The sequence below is a fragment of the Mesoplodon bidens genome (assembly GCF_964165515.1).
Source record: "Mesoplodon bidens genome assembly, chromosome: 16".
Classification (NCBI taxonomy): Eukaryota; Metazoa; Chordata; class Mammalia; order Artiodactyla; family Ziphiidae; genus Mesoplodon; species Mesoplodon bidens.
Window position 1 is genome coordinate 70,439,055 of NC_138173.1, and position 14,725 is coordinate 70,453,779.

The 14,725-nt window shown below is 52.7% G+C and overlaps 1 protein-coding gene across 1 annotated transcript in view; it reads right to left on the bottom strand.

Moving 5' to 3' along the window:
• The window catches only part of ST3GAL1 (ST3 beta-galactoside alpha-2,3-sialyltransferase 1), an 88,756-nt gene that overhangs the window by 73,139 nt on the left and 892 nt on the right, over window positions 1–14,725 (bottom strand). The window lies entirely within an intron of this gene.

The following is a 14,725-nucleotide window of genomic DNA, read 5'->3' on the forward strand; positions in this document are numbered from 1 at the left end:
GAGCCTGACCTTTTCTAGAAGATGGTAATGACGTGAGGTATTCCCGCTGACAACTGTGAAGAGCCACTCTGAAGTCCAGGAGGTCTGTGGGTCCCTGGTTCATTTTACAAATGAGGCAACAGGTGTTGGGCGGGGCTGGATCTGGGGCCGGGGGCCAATCAGGGCCTCCGGAAGGTACGCATAGGGCAACAAAGAGGGAGAAAGCACAGACAGACTGTGCAATCAGAAGCTGGACCATAAGTAATCAACAGGAGAGCAGAAACCATGCTTGAGTTTGTCACCACCATATTCTCAGTACCAGGCGCATAACAGGGTCTCAGTTAAAACCTATTGAATGGATGCATGAACGAAATGAGCCATTATAACCGCCATCCAGGAGAGGGTACAAAGGCTGAGAGGGGGTTCAAGCACTGCTAACACTGTTGACAGTGTTATTTCTTATGTATCCCACCTTCACACCTAATCAAAGCATTTCAGCATGCTGGTAAGAACTCTTTGTATGGATCAAACACTTATTAGCCCATTCTATGGATGTACTATAGCCACTCTCCCATGCTGGCCCCTCCGGATGTTTCCAGAATGTTGCTAGAAAAGAGTTAAACAGCGAGGACTCTGGAGAGGCAGTGCAGCAAGGGCACGGAGCCCTGGAGGCAGGCTATGTAGCTTGAAAGCCCGGCTCCTCCACTTATTAGCTGTGCATCTGTGAGTGAGGTACCTAACCACTCTGTGCCTTGGTTCCATCATCAGTAAAACAGGGAGAATGTCAGCAGCTGGCATGCAGAGTGGCTGTAGTGTTAAAGGTGACAATAGGGTTAAAGGTGTCAATATTGGGGGCTGTCAGGAGAGCGTATGAGCCCCGGTGAGCCCTCTGTAAAGTGCTCACAGCCACTCCACCAGCACTTACGCTCCTGAAGGCCAGGCGATTCCACAGAACACCGTCCCAGAAGTGGGATCACAAGGTCAGCCTGCAGAACTTTAAGGAAAGCACCTTTGAAAATCTCAGCAGCACTAAGAGAAAAAGGGTCTTTAGCCCAAGAACAAGGGTTCGGGGACCCAGAAGATGAGGCTGCCCTACCACCAGAATTCCAGAATTCCCACTGTCAGCCTTTCTGCCATGTGTTCATCCAGCCTCCTGCAGGAAACAAACCCTCGTGCCCTCTCACCTCTCCCAGAGGAGGCCTGGGCCAGGCCAAGGAAGGGTAAGCACCAGGGGCCCTCAGTGGCTCCCCATTAATCTAGGGCTTGCATTTTAAATTCCTAACCTTGTATTCTTCTTCTTAAAGAGAACTCCCAAATTGTATTAGCTTCAGGCGTCACAGAACTCGGAACTGCATCTCGACATACCACTGATTTGTTAATCCATCTGTTTCTCCCACTAAATTATTAACATCTTGAAGACATAGCCCTTATTTTATTCTGTCACACCTCTAGTGTTGGCACAGTGCCGGGCACCTAGGTGTGTTTGCTGAATGAATGAATGAATGAATGAATGAATGAGGGGATGAGAAGGAAAACACTCCGTGAACTGAAATCTGTTAATTTCACTCATTCCACTTGGATTCCCTCCTCAAAATCGCCCAGAACAAGTTAATCCTTTTCCACCTGACAGCCTCTCAGATATTCAAAGATGGGTCCTCTCTTTCAGGAAAACAACCCTCCCGTAACTCGTGCTCTTTTCTTAAAGGTTATCAGCAACAGAAATTCCACCAGGCTTTCCACTGCTGTCCATTTTCATATCTAAAGACTGCCAGGCTGTGCTCTTATCTACGCAGAATGCCTTGGCCTGCAGCCTGTCTGTGGTCCAGCTGATAACATTTATTTTGGGGGAGGAAATGCTTGAGTTCTGAGGGAGAGAGCCCATGCATGTGACTCTTCAGGCCTGAAAGGAGGCACTGGAGAAGACAGGCCTGGCTCTGCAGGGGGCAGGCCACAGCCCCTGGAGGAGAGTAAATGAGTCCCCTGCCTGTCCTCTGATCGGCAGCCCCTGCTCTCCCCCCGCCTCACCATCTGTTCTCTCCTATCAGCAGTGGGACGTGGTTCCATAAACATCTCCTCAGAGTGACCTTCCTGGACCACCACACCTACACTGTGATCTCCCCCAGGGTCCCCCTGCTGGCCCCCCATCCTGCTATTTTTTCCTGCTCACGGCCAATCCCTTCCCTTCCCCGCTGTTTGCTAGGATGTGAACTCCCTGGGTCTTTGTCTGCCTAGAACAGTGCCTGGCACATAACAGATCTCAGAGATACTTGTTGATGAACAAATGACACTAGCATTTACCCACCGCACATTCTGCATATACTCTGCTGGGTGCTGGGAGTACAAACGTGTTCACGTTAACGCCTCTGTGCGTAAGTTGCTCGGCCGGGGAAAACCCCATTGCAAGAGAGGAAATGCCCTCTCCCCAGTTCCGTAATCACACCCTCAACCTGATCAAGGTCTCTGCAAGCATTGGACAGCGGTCACATGCCACCCCCTACAGAAACACACACACACACACCAGCCATCGCACACAGATGCACATTTCCACCACACGCATCTCTGCACACCCTGTTGTACGTTATGTGATTCCATCAGTGACGCAGACCGTAAGCACAGCTCCCTGGGTGTGAAGGAGGTAGCCGTCCACCCATGTATTTTGCCTTTCTTGCTGCTGGAGGGCCAGAGACCCCAGGTCCAGGTCCGTGGGGACAAACGCTCCCCCACCTTTTGCTCTTTTTTTTGTTCTGGGACAGTACTGTCTCCCACGGCCATCTGATCAAATGTCAACCCACAGACAGGCACTCTCTGCAAGCTTGCCCTGTTCACTAGCTGCATCACTTTGTACCAGTTAATGAGCTTTTCAGAATCTTGCTTCCTCCTCTGAACTTGGGCCAGTGGGATTTTGTGAGCAGTAACAGCAAGGAAAGGGTCTGGAATAGGACCCGATCCACGGTTAAATAAATGTGGTGGGCAGTGGAATTGACAGTGGGGGCAGGGTGACTCTTCAGCATCACTTAGACAGATATGAATTTCAAGAACGTTCTAGCATCACTGTGTGCCTCGTCTGGCTAAATCTCCTTCTGCATGCAGGAAAAGACACCTTGATCGCTCCTCACGACTGGAAGAAGGCAGGACGGTTAGGACACCCCAGGCGGGCGCCTTGTTTTCCTCTTTTCCTCCTTCCACCAACCACACAACTGGGGAGGTGCCCCGACTCCGTCTGTGGGTTGCTCCCCAGGGTCCCCCGTGCACTGGCTCTCCCACCCTCACTGCTACTATCAGGAGCTCCCACCCATCTTCCAGCTTGAAGACCATCTGTTCTCTGGGGCTCTCCCCAACCCTCTCCTGCTTGATTTATCTCAACTCTCAGCTGGAAAGATGGGTGGTGGTGTCCCCAGAGCACTAGTGGGGAAACTGACATGGCTTGGACAGAGAAGGCACTTGCCCCAGACCTAACAGTGGACCTGACCTCTCCCTGGTCCTTGCTGACCCCCTTGACCTCCGGGTGAGAGGTGCCCTCATGGCCTTCCTGTGGGCTACACTGACTTTGTCTTCAGAGGAGGGAGATGCTGACAGGCTGGGCAGCCTCTCCCGGGGCCTCCTGATGGGCACTGTTCTGTGTCTGCCAGAACTGAGAAGAATCGTGAAATACGCATGGGTTTGTCTTCTAGGCAACCACGGCCTAATTAAGGAGGCTTAACTGTGTACTTTGGGACAAGACTTTGTGGATGAGGGGAAAGAAGGAAGGAAGAAAAAGAAAGAAGGGAGAGTGAGAGGGAGGGAAGGAAGGCAGGGAGGGAGGGAGGGAGGAAGGAAGGAAGGAAGGAAGGGAGGGAGGGGGGGAGGGAGGGAAAGTGAGAGGGAGGGAAGGAAAACAGGGAGGGAAGACTTCTGGGCTGACCGTGAAAACCCTGGGCTGGAGGACAGGCTGGCATCACACAGGTTCTGTCCCTGGTGGATGTGACCCGAGTGCCAGCATTAAGTGTCCTATTTATAGCCCCCGAAATAGCGTTCTTTTGGGCCTCTTATCTGATTCTCAGAACAATGTGAAGGGAGGGTGGGAGGAACATAGGTGGCGTGAGGTCAGACACTGGCAGGGCGGGGGTGGCTGGAGGGGACCGGTCCCCACCGGGGGGGCCACTTCCATGAGCCTCAGTGTTCTCAACTGCCGAAATACTGTTAACAAGAAGGACCAAAAAGCCCTGTTTAGAAGGTTAAACGAGTCCAGAATGTCCAGCATTTCCTGGGCAGAAACTCGGAAAGGATAAAAGGGCAGAGAGATGGCAGAATTCACAAAAGCCAACCCTGACTTGCTCAGAGGGAAGTCTCGGGGAGACTGGGGGTCAGGGGGTGGTCTGGGAGGCTGAGGTGTAGACACGATGGGGGTCCCTAGAGGAGGGGGCCCGCCCAGTGGGGTCATCTAGGAGTCCTGGCACCCGGGTCCGTGCCTGCTGCCGTGTCCCCTGCTCTGGCGTGCAGATGGGCACCAGAAGCTCTAGGACACCCTGAGGTGCCCAAGTCGGGCGGAAAAGCCAGCGGTGAAAGTCGGCCATGGCAGCCTTGAACGAAGGGCTGGCTTCTCACTCTGGCTCTACCTGCTAACGGGCTGAGGAATCACACGGGTCAGGCCTCCGTCTGAGCTGTCTTAGCAATGAAATACAGGGCAGGGAATGGCTAAACTGCCATGTCCAAAGTCTCAGGTGGACCTCGTCTACCACTAGTGTCCAGGGGCCACACCATAGCTTCTTAAGCCCAGCCAACTTTCCCAGCCTTAAATTTAGACAGCTCCGGAGACCCCCACCCTACCACCTCCTCCAAGAAGTCCTCCATGGTTGGAAGCTCTGTATGAGGAAGAGCTTTCTAATCCACAGAGGTGTCCAGAGGTCAGAGGGCCACTGTGTGGGGCAGAGATCTGGCCATCACTGGCAGCATTCAAACAGAGAGGAGGGATAACCACATAGTAGAGTTGAAGTGAGGAAACTTCAGTGGGAAGCTGAGCAAGGGATTTCCTAACTCGAAAGATGATGATCATGGCATGTACTCAGCAGGCACTTTAAAGCAGGCACGCTGCAGGGCCCTGTTCTAAACACTCTCCACGTATTAACTCATTTACCCACCAAGAGGTAGGTACTATTATTATCCGTATTTTATAGATGAGGCAATGGAGGCACAGAGAGGTTACAGAACACACTGAAGGTCACACAGCAAGGAACTGGCAGAGCCAGTACTTCTATGGAGTGAATCAGTGAATGACTCAGTGGATAAATAATTGACGTCTGGGAGAGGAAGGCTGAACAAGGGCGCTGCTAAGGATCTTCACAAATGCTTGGATGTTACAATTCCTTCTGATTTCACGCTCTTTAAATGTGCAGCCTTTGTAACTTGCTGTCCTTTAATCGACTCACACACAACTTCCTTCCAACATCTCCTATAACGGTTACAGCTTATGTTCAGAGAAGAAGAGAAAACCCCTTTACTCCATCCCAGGGGCAGGTTCCCAACGATGCAGGGGTATTCTGATATTCCGAACTGTCCCCAGGGCCAGTACATTTTTTTATCCTTGTTTGGATGTTTGGCATTATAGAGACATCAGTCTAATTTCTATAATCCTGTAGTTCACAAGTGGTTTTCACTTAGCTCAGTCTGTTCCCTTTCATAGGTTACAGACAGAAAAATAGAAGCGGCCCTTATGTTGGAACCAATTCTTCAAACCATCCTGGGGCTTCCCTGGTGGCACAGTGGTTGACAGTCCCTCTGCCGATGCAGGGGACGTGGGTTTGTGCCCCGGTCCAGGAGGATCCCACGTGCCGCGGAGCGGCCGGGCCCGTGAGCCATGGCCGCTGAGCCTGCGCGTCCGGAGCCTGTGCTCCGCAACGGGAGAGCCCACAAGAGTGAGAGGCCCGCGTACCGCAAAACAAAACAAAACAAAAGAAAAAAACCTTCTGAAAGGTGTGTTTTTCATTTGAAATTTCCCTCAGGTGTGGTGCACAGCTGCGCTACCTTCTAATCTCTCCTTTTCGTTTTAATTTCCTTTTTTGTCAAAAGACTGAAGTTTAAAATTTAAGGATATGCTTCAGAAACACCCAGGAATACCCCCCACTAAGACATTCTTGTTGGTGGCAACTAACATGTTTCCCAAGCAACAGTTTTTATTCATCAAGCTCTCCACCAGGTGGTAGGATTAACAGCCTTTTCAAGTAACAGGAACAACAAACACTTCTCTCCACTGTGAAGATGTTATTAAAAGGCAAGTTTTCAGTGTTGCAACAGCAACTTTTACTGTTCATTTTTCTTGAAGCAGATTTGCCCGAGTGACACCTGTCTAGGGATCTGGGTAGGTTTCCACCCCCTGATGACAAACTTTATACCAAGCCTTCCTGCTCAGTCCTTCCTCAGTCCCCAGGCACCACACTGTGGGGCTCTCTGAATTCAATTTATGCGGACAAGTCCAAGGATGAGTGCTTGCAGTCAGCAAGGCAGGGATCCACATGGAGATCTGAGAATCCAGCCAGACTATCGAGGGTTAAATAAACCCATCCAACCAGCCCCAAATGGTGAATCGGGGAAAAGGCTTGGAGGCCCAGGCCTCGGCAAATAGCATGTGGAGAAAAATTAGAACCTCCTTCCAAGAAGGATGTTACAGGACTTGGGTCCATGTGTCATGCCTGTCGGGTGGGATGGCACATGTCTTGGGCTACGGTTGGGAACAGATACCTGGTCTGATGTGTTTCATAGCTGCACCTCTTGGGACAGCTGCCCCCCTTCCTGGTTCCCCTGATCTAGAGACACAGGATGATCCTGGCAATCGCACAGCATGCTGCTGCCTGAGATCCTGGGCTTTGGGCAGATATGGAACAATCATGAATTCTGGCTCTGCCGCTTTCTAGCTATGTGACCTTGGGCAAGTGGCTTCACTTCTGTGAGCCTGTTTCCACATCAGTAAAATGGGTTAGGAAAAAAGTACAAAACAGTGATTTACAGGGCTGTTATAAAGACTAGGGAATCTAATATTAAAGAAATGATCAGCTCTAACTGAGGAGGGAATGTGTACATCTTAGCTCAGTGGAGGTAGAAGTGCTGATGGCAGGCCCTGAGCACAGGGGAACCCAGAGACCACCTATCACTAGGCTCCAAGGTTGAACTCTCAGCGTTTTCTAGAAAATCCAACAAGTGAAACTGTAGTCTTTGAAGTCTTACTCAAGGACAGAACACACACAGTAACCTCTTTGCTCACTGACAGTTCACCACTTTACCCCCAAAAATGGGCAGGCAAGCTTCCCTGTTCCCAGACTGCCTGCAGGTTTCTTCTCTCCTCTTTGCTTTCTCCTAAAAACTCTATTCATGCAGTTGTTCTATGACTTTAACTCCATGTACTAGCTGACTCCCTCCCCTGGGAGAAAATCATTTACAGGCAAAATAATTAAATAGCAGGGAAATTATCTAGCAAAATGTGAGTTATTGGTTGACAGCTCCTTTCTGGAGGTTCCACTGTTATCTGCCTCCCTGAGTCTCACCAGCTGAACCCCACCTTGATGCTCTAAGCCTCCCCTGGGGGTGGCACTCTCTGGCTTCCTAATAATGCTAAAGCTGGTTCTTGGCCAAGTCTGTTTTTGGTCAGGTTCATCCATACTTACTTGGCATGAACTGTAAATGGCAGTTGTGGTTGTTATGTGCTGCTGTGTTGTGTTATGTTGTGCTGTGTTGTATTGTGTTGTTATGATGATAAAGTTTTGGTTCCCTAAGTTGACTCTAGGATCTAATGGGGATGCTGAGACTTAGCTTATGGGATTTTTTTGCCACTGTTCTCAGACTCAGCCAAGTGGATGGAGGGAGAAGGGGCGAGGTAGAGACAGCAAGGCCCTGAGGGGCCAGGATGCAGGGAGGTGGCTCCACCAAGGTCAGAGGCCATATCCTAAGCCCATGTGGACTTGCTCACCTGACTGACCTTCAGCTTCCTCACCTGTACAGTTCAAGGTGGGAAGGGTGGGAGCTCCAAAGGGTGAGCGGAGGAAGATGTGTGATGGGGCTTCAAGGCAGCTGGAAATGTGGGCTTATTCCTTCCCCAGGAGTCACCTACTTCCCATGAGGGTAATTCCAGGCACACGGAAGATCCGGGTGTGGGCAAGACCATGTGACCTTGGGTACGTCTACAAAATGGGGAGGGCCCCGATCCCAGTGGAGCACACAGAAGAGACGAACGGAGGTCCAAATAGGGTCAGATGCCAACGGCTATGAGTGCGGAGGTGACCTGTCTTCATCCTGTCATGTCCTTGAGAGGCTCTACCAAGGAAGCCCTTGGCCTCTGGCTGCTGGGAGGGCTCGCCTCTTGGTGACACAGGGATTGTGGGGAGGGGGGGGTGGGCAGGACAGAGCCAGGCGGCGGAGTGTATCCTCCTGTCTCCTCCCTGCCAGGGGGAAGAGGGAGGCTCTTCCACAAGCTTCTATCAGCTCCTACTGCCGTGCTCTCCTGGTTGCTCTCGCCCATCCCTCCCTTTGCCTCCTCTGGGGGGGATGGGAATGGTGGGGCGTGGCCACTGGGCCCAGGTACTGCTACATCCCTTGCTGATTTCCCTAAATACTGCTCCCAGCTCTGTAAACACTCTTTGCTAAAACTCTCCACTCAGTTTGAGGTACATCTTTTCTACTGGAACACAAGATGACCTGAAGTTAAGAACACTGGCCACCGCACTGGGCACACACTAAACATTGAATAAAAAGTAGATGTTACTCAATTTATAATCAAGAAGCCCTGTTCATCAGCCTCATCGTGTCTTGGGGGATTTATATTACCCTCTACTCGCCGAGGAAATGGAGATTCACAGCTTTAGTGTGTGGATGAAAAATGCGGCTGCTATATCAGCAAATAAAGGATGCTGCAGCCATCAAGACACTACAGTCACCCCTGAGGGAGCCCAGGATGGCAACAAACCCTCAGACCCTGCAGCCACCCCTAAAGGTACATCCGGAGGGGACTCAGGATGGGAGAGAACAGGATACTGGCCCTAGAGAGCTGAGATGCACATCAAAGGAATGACTTCAGTGAGCCCAGACACGCATCTTCCCATACACAGAAAAGTGCCAAATTCATTCACTTGAGATGTCTGGTTTTCTTTCATTAGCGGTAATCTTTTGATGTTCGAACTACCTGGTCTTTGAGGCAAAAACCCCTCTACATCCTGGTTCCTCCCTGACCTACTTCGGGCAGTCCCTCTGAGCCATCTGAGAAGCTGTCTCCCCGGCTTGAAGTCCTCAGAAAGTCCACCAAAAAAACCATAATTATCAACCACGACTTTTAGGTTGTGCCTTTTTTTTCCATCGACAGATAATGTCCCCAAGGTCATGGACAGGAGCAGGTAGACTAGGATCAGGACTCGGGTGGAGCCCTTCTGAACCCTGGGCCAGCGGTCCCCCTAACGGGAGGAAATATCCTGACACCAGGGCCGTCCCTCTAACACTTGTCCCTGGGTTGACACTACAGAGCCCACTCCAGGCGCCTTCAACTTCGACACACGCCACACAGCTTGCTGACCAGCCAGGCCACCTGAGCCAGGACAGGCTCAGGGCGCAAAGCATCCCTCTCCCCCCAACCCAGGTACCACCCTCCGGGTAACTCTCCGGGTCGTGCCTGAGGGAAAAAGAAAACTTTAAAAGCTTACGCAACCTGCAGGAGTGAGAAAAGAATGCTACGACCCCAACCCAGCTATTCTGCCTTGCTGCTTCCAGGGTGGGTTTTTTACCCACCATTGAACATTAAAGCCAGCCTCGGGTTTCAAGTGTTCTTCCACGAGCTTCCTAAAACTTTCCACCTCCAGTCACCTCTTCTATTCCCACGTGCTCTGTCCCGAGGCAGTATCTCCAGCCAGCAGCACTTCCTCTTAGAACCCTCTGGAACCAGACTGTTAACTGGGCCCCGGGAGGCCCTGGGAGCCCAGCCCCACAGGCAATGTCCTCTCACGCATGACCTCGCTCCATCCTCATAGTGGCCCACTTTCTGGGGGGATAATCGCCCACCTGCAGCTCAGATTTGGCCAACGGAGGGGCAGGGCTTGCCCGAGCTCACCCAGCTCGACCTGGGTGGTGTGATCCTGAAACCCTGGGTGCTTTCCCCCCACGCTGCCTGCTGTGCCATTTCACTGCACTCTCCCAAATCAGCTCCTCCAACCTGATACTCGTCTAAGGACGAGCATTAGAGAGAAAGCATCGAATTTTATTTATTTATTTATTTATTTATTTATTTATTTATTTATTTATTTTTTGCGGTACGCGGGCCTCTCACTGCTGTGGCCTCTCCTGTTGCGGAGCACAGGCTCCGGACGCACAGGCTCAGCGGTCATGGCTCACGGGCCCAGCCACTCCGCGGCCTGTGGGATCTTCCCGGACCGGGGCACGAACCCGTGTCCCCCTGCATCGGCAGGCAGACTCTCAACCACTGCGCCACCAGGGAAGCCCTCGAATTTTACTCTTTAAAGCCAAAGCAGCCACTGGCATTCTTACACACCATCACTCTGAAGCCCAGAGCCTTTGGAGGATCGCAGAGTCCACGGACCTGCACTCTGGCTGAGTAGCAAGGATGAATCCCACAGAAGCAAACAGGAGATCAGTGCGGGAACCGGGGGCCAAAGCACCAAACCCCTAAAATCCCCAGTTCCCTCCCCTCTGCTGAACCATGCACAAGAGGCCTCTGGCCATTCTGTTATTTTACTTTATTTTTCTTGCGCACACAGGGCACACGCCACTTTGACTCAATACCAGTTCTATGCATTCAAGAAAATACTCTTGCTCTCCTGCAGTCTGACTTATGCCTGGAAGAATTCCCCAAGGTACCCGTGGGTTGTCTCCTCAATGAATCCTTCCATGGGTCCCCCAGGTAGAGGAATCCCTTCTCTTCTCTGTCAAAACCCTGCCTCGGCCAGTGCCTATTTCTGCTCTAGTGCAAACCCCACTGTAGAGTAACTCTTCATGTCCCCGTGCACCTCTCCATGACACCGTGACCTCTGGCGGGGTGGGGATGGAGGGGACAAGGACTGACCACATGTCCTTCCATCTCTATAGTTCTAGCACTTTGCATGGTGCCTGGGAGACAATAAGTTCCTAATAAATGTTGGTTCAACCCAAACAATCCAACCAGGTGGAACCGGAAGGTTGATGATGCCGACTCCTATGTACCTCCCCACCAGCCAGTCAGAAGAATGGCCACCAGCTGATCACACCCTCTGTGAACCATTACCATAAAACTTCTCACTACCCCCTCCAGGTTGGGACACATAGTTTTGAGGGCATTAGCCCGCTGTGGCCCCCTTTGCCGGGCAAAGCAATAAAGCTATTCTTTTCTACTTCACCCAAAACTCTGTCTCCGAGAGTTAATTCAGTGTCAGGGTACAGAGGCCGGATTTAGCTTCATCTCCAAGGATATATTTGTCTCCAACAATGAAAAAGAGACATAAGTGTTTGGAAATGAGTGGGCTTGGGGAAGGGGGAGCCCAGACAGCTCATCTATTTAAAGTCTGAGACCAGCCAGCAGTCTAGATCAGCTGTCACTGCAGGCCCCTGTGACCTCCCCACGGGGCCTCAGTATTTTTGCATGAAATGAAAGAGTTAGTTGAACAAAATGATTTCTAAGAACATCTCAGCTCTTACAGTGGGAATCACCTAGGTCCTGGAGAGGTCCCTGTGGTCCCTATTTGCAATATGCATCATTGGAGAGTCCTTACAGATGTCACCGCAGAGCTGGAAACTTCTGGGCCCTCTCTCCATACCCAATGCTGAGAATGGCTGGAGAATAACTTTGCCAAGTGAGGGTGGGCTTCTCAAGGCTCCAGGAGTGAAAGGGGGTACACAGTTGGCATAGGGTGGGCTAGGGTTGTCTGTGATGCCAGGGATGCCTGGAGCATTCGGAGGATGGAGCTGGAGGCAAAAGCACATAGGAGGGGGGCACTGTCTTCATAAAGAAAGGCTCTAATGGCCCCGAGGTGATGTCAGCAGAGCTCCACACCTCTCATTGCTCAGAGTGACACAGACCCAGAGCCTGAAACAGTCTGGGTGTCAAGTGGTCACATAATTGAGAGCTGGCCCTGGGGCTAGAACACAGGCTCTTGCTGGGGCCCAAGGCTGGGCTCCTGGGACCAAATTGAGCAGGAGAAAGCACCCAGATCCTCCGCTCTGCAAGGGGGTTGGCAGTGCTGGAGGTTCCACAGGGTTCCATAACTGACCAAAGTGTAGAGAAGCCTTATTCTAGAATAATTCTTTGTGACCAAGCCAGCTCTTCCACCGGCCTGTGGCTGTGTGTGTGCAGATGCATACGGAGAACTCACTGGGAAGCCGTGTATGGACAAGATAACTGGTCGATTTTATTTTTTGCTTTCTTGGCTGCTTTTTGTGGTATGGGAGGGGGCCTAGAAGAGGGTTAAGGTTTAGATCCTGCAAGGCAAAACCCCTGTCCAAATATAATGCCTTTGAGTCAGCAACGGGTTCAGACAGAGTTAATTGACCAGAAGATTAAGGGGCCCCTTCCTACGGGGCTGCAGACAGCTTGTCTCCAGGTGATGTTCCTGGCACTGGTGGTGGAGAGAGGAGAGGGACACCCACCTGGCGCAGAGTCCCACGCACCCGCGAGGCCCCAGGACCTCCGAGGAACCCTCTCCACTCGGCCCACCGATGGATCCAGCCCACCAAAGCTGGGGCACCGAAGGCTCCGACGACCAGTACTAGGCAGGTCCCCGACTTCAGGACTTCAGGTGCTGGTGAGCCCAGCCGGGGAGTGCCCGGCCTGTACCTCCAAAATGGAAACCGTCCTAAGGTCAGCAGGAGGCAGCTTAAGAGCCAGCTTCCGTCTGCTGATAGAGCTTGCAGGAGCATAATCTTCAGCCCTTAAAGAAATTCCTCTGCCATCACTTCTGGCAACATTTCCTGTTTTTTTCTCTAAACCCAGTGCTCCAGGGGGGTGCTAACCCCCCACCAGCGGAGGGAAGTGAAGGTAAGACTCTGCTGAGGCCCAGGCCCTGGCCTTGCCCCAGCGCAGACCTGGACAGCAAATGCAGGCCTAGCACAACACAGGGGCAGCATATTCCCACGCATGTGGGATCGTTCAAAGGTCAGGAAAGGACCCCCTACTTATTCGGTCACGTATTCAGCAAAATAAATTTTTCTTATGATGAAATTCCTTTCCCCCAGACTTGAAATCAAGGCCTGTGAGTATATACATACACATATGTAGTATGTGAACGTACGTATGTATATCTATTTATACACACACACTCACTCAATTACACGTAATGTTTATCTTGGGTAACATATTTGTAAGGTAAGAGCAATGACCCCATTTTACCCCCACTCCGCACCCAGATCGGGGCATGTTATGGTGAATCAGGTCGGTCTTTTCAGCTAACCGCAGGATTTCAGAAAAAGGCCGGGCCATGGTGTTTGGGGGTAGGAACCAGAGGTGCAGGGCGCGACCCCAGGCACCCTGCCGCCGCGCCCCTTCCAGTAGGAACCAAGAGGCAATCTCCAGAGTAGTCGGCAGGGGGCAGTGCACCTTGCCTTTTCCGAACGCCGGGAACGCTCTCCCGCAGCTCCTGGGAAAGAAAACCTGGCGGCTTCGCCTCAGCGTCTAAGAAGAACCCACCTTTGAGACCAGCACGTAGTGGGTACGCAAGGTACGTCTAGAAGCCAAAAGCGCTGGGCTGGGTAGATGGATGCGAAATGAATAGTAAACGTGGGGAGAAAGAGGCAAGGTACGTCCCGGCCTCTGCCAGCGCCTTCCCTCGGAGAGGCCTTTTCAGACAGCCTTCGTACGTACCCACTGTGTGTCAGGCGCTACGGCTGTACAACCTTGTTCCCCGCCGACATCATTTTCCCCGCTGGCGAGTACCGCCCCCCCTCCACCTCAACACACACACACGCACACGCACACACGCGCACACAGGCACACAGCCGCAGAGCGGGAGCGGGTGCTCGCTGTCTCCCTGGGGAACCATCTCTGCACAAATCCGCGTGGCGTGGGACCCGGGAGGGGGATGAGCCGGACGTGGGCACGTGAAAGCCCGGCGGATGCCTGATGCGGCGACGACGCAGCGAGGAGGTCACTGCCCTCAGGGTCAAGGCTGTCTCCCTCTGTGGGACACGCAGAACCCGCCCAGCCCCCAACCACTCGCAGACTTCTGAGCGGGCACGTGTCCGCTAGTCCAGCGACCCCACCAAGCCCCGAGCGTGGAAGGTGCGGTTTGGGACCCTCGCGTAGGAGGGAGCAGAGACTCAGGTCTCCGGCGTAAAAGCAGAACCCAGATAATCCCAACACCCTTCCCAGGAGACCAGGCCGCGGGATACAGCGAAGGCGCCCAGCTGGGGAGCAGCCTCAATCCCCACGTCAAGTTCAGTCGCGCTTCCTCCCGCAAGGTCAAGTTCAAACACACTCTCGCTTAGTGAAAGGAGGAGCTAGAAGTTGCGCCCCTGTCCCGATTCCGAATCAGGTTGTACCTCCATCAGGGCGCTATGCCCCGGTGGCACCGCTTCCCGCTCCTGCGCTCTCCCAAGGAGCGGCCCCTGCGCCGCGCGGGTCACACACCCGAGACGCAGACAAGTTGCTAACTTTTGTCAGATTATTTCGCGGCAGCTGCGGCGCCTACCGGGACTGGGGCGGACCCAGAGTTTCGAGTCGCCACGGGCACCACCCCCGCCACGCTCCCCTTCGCCCACCCTGTCCACCACGCCACGTCCAGCCGTCCTGTCCCGGGTGCCAACCTCTCCACCG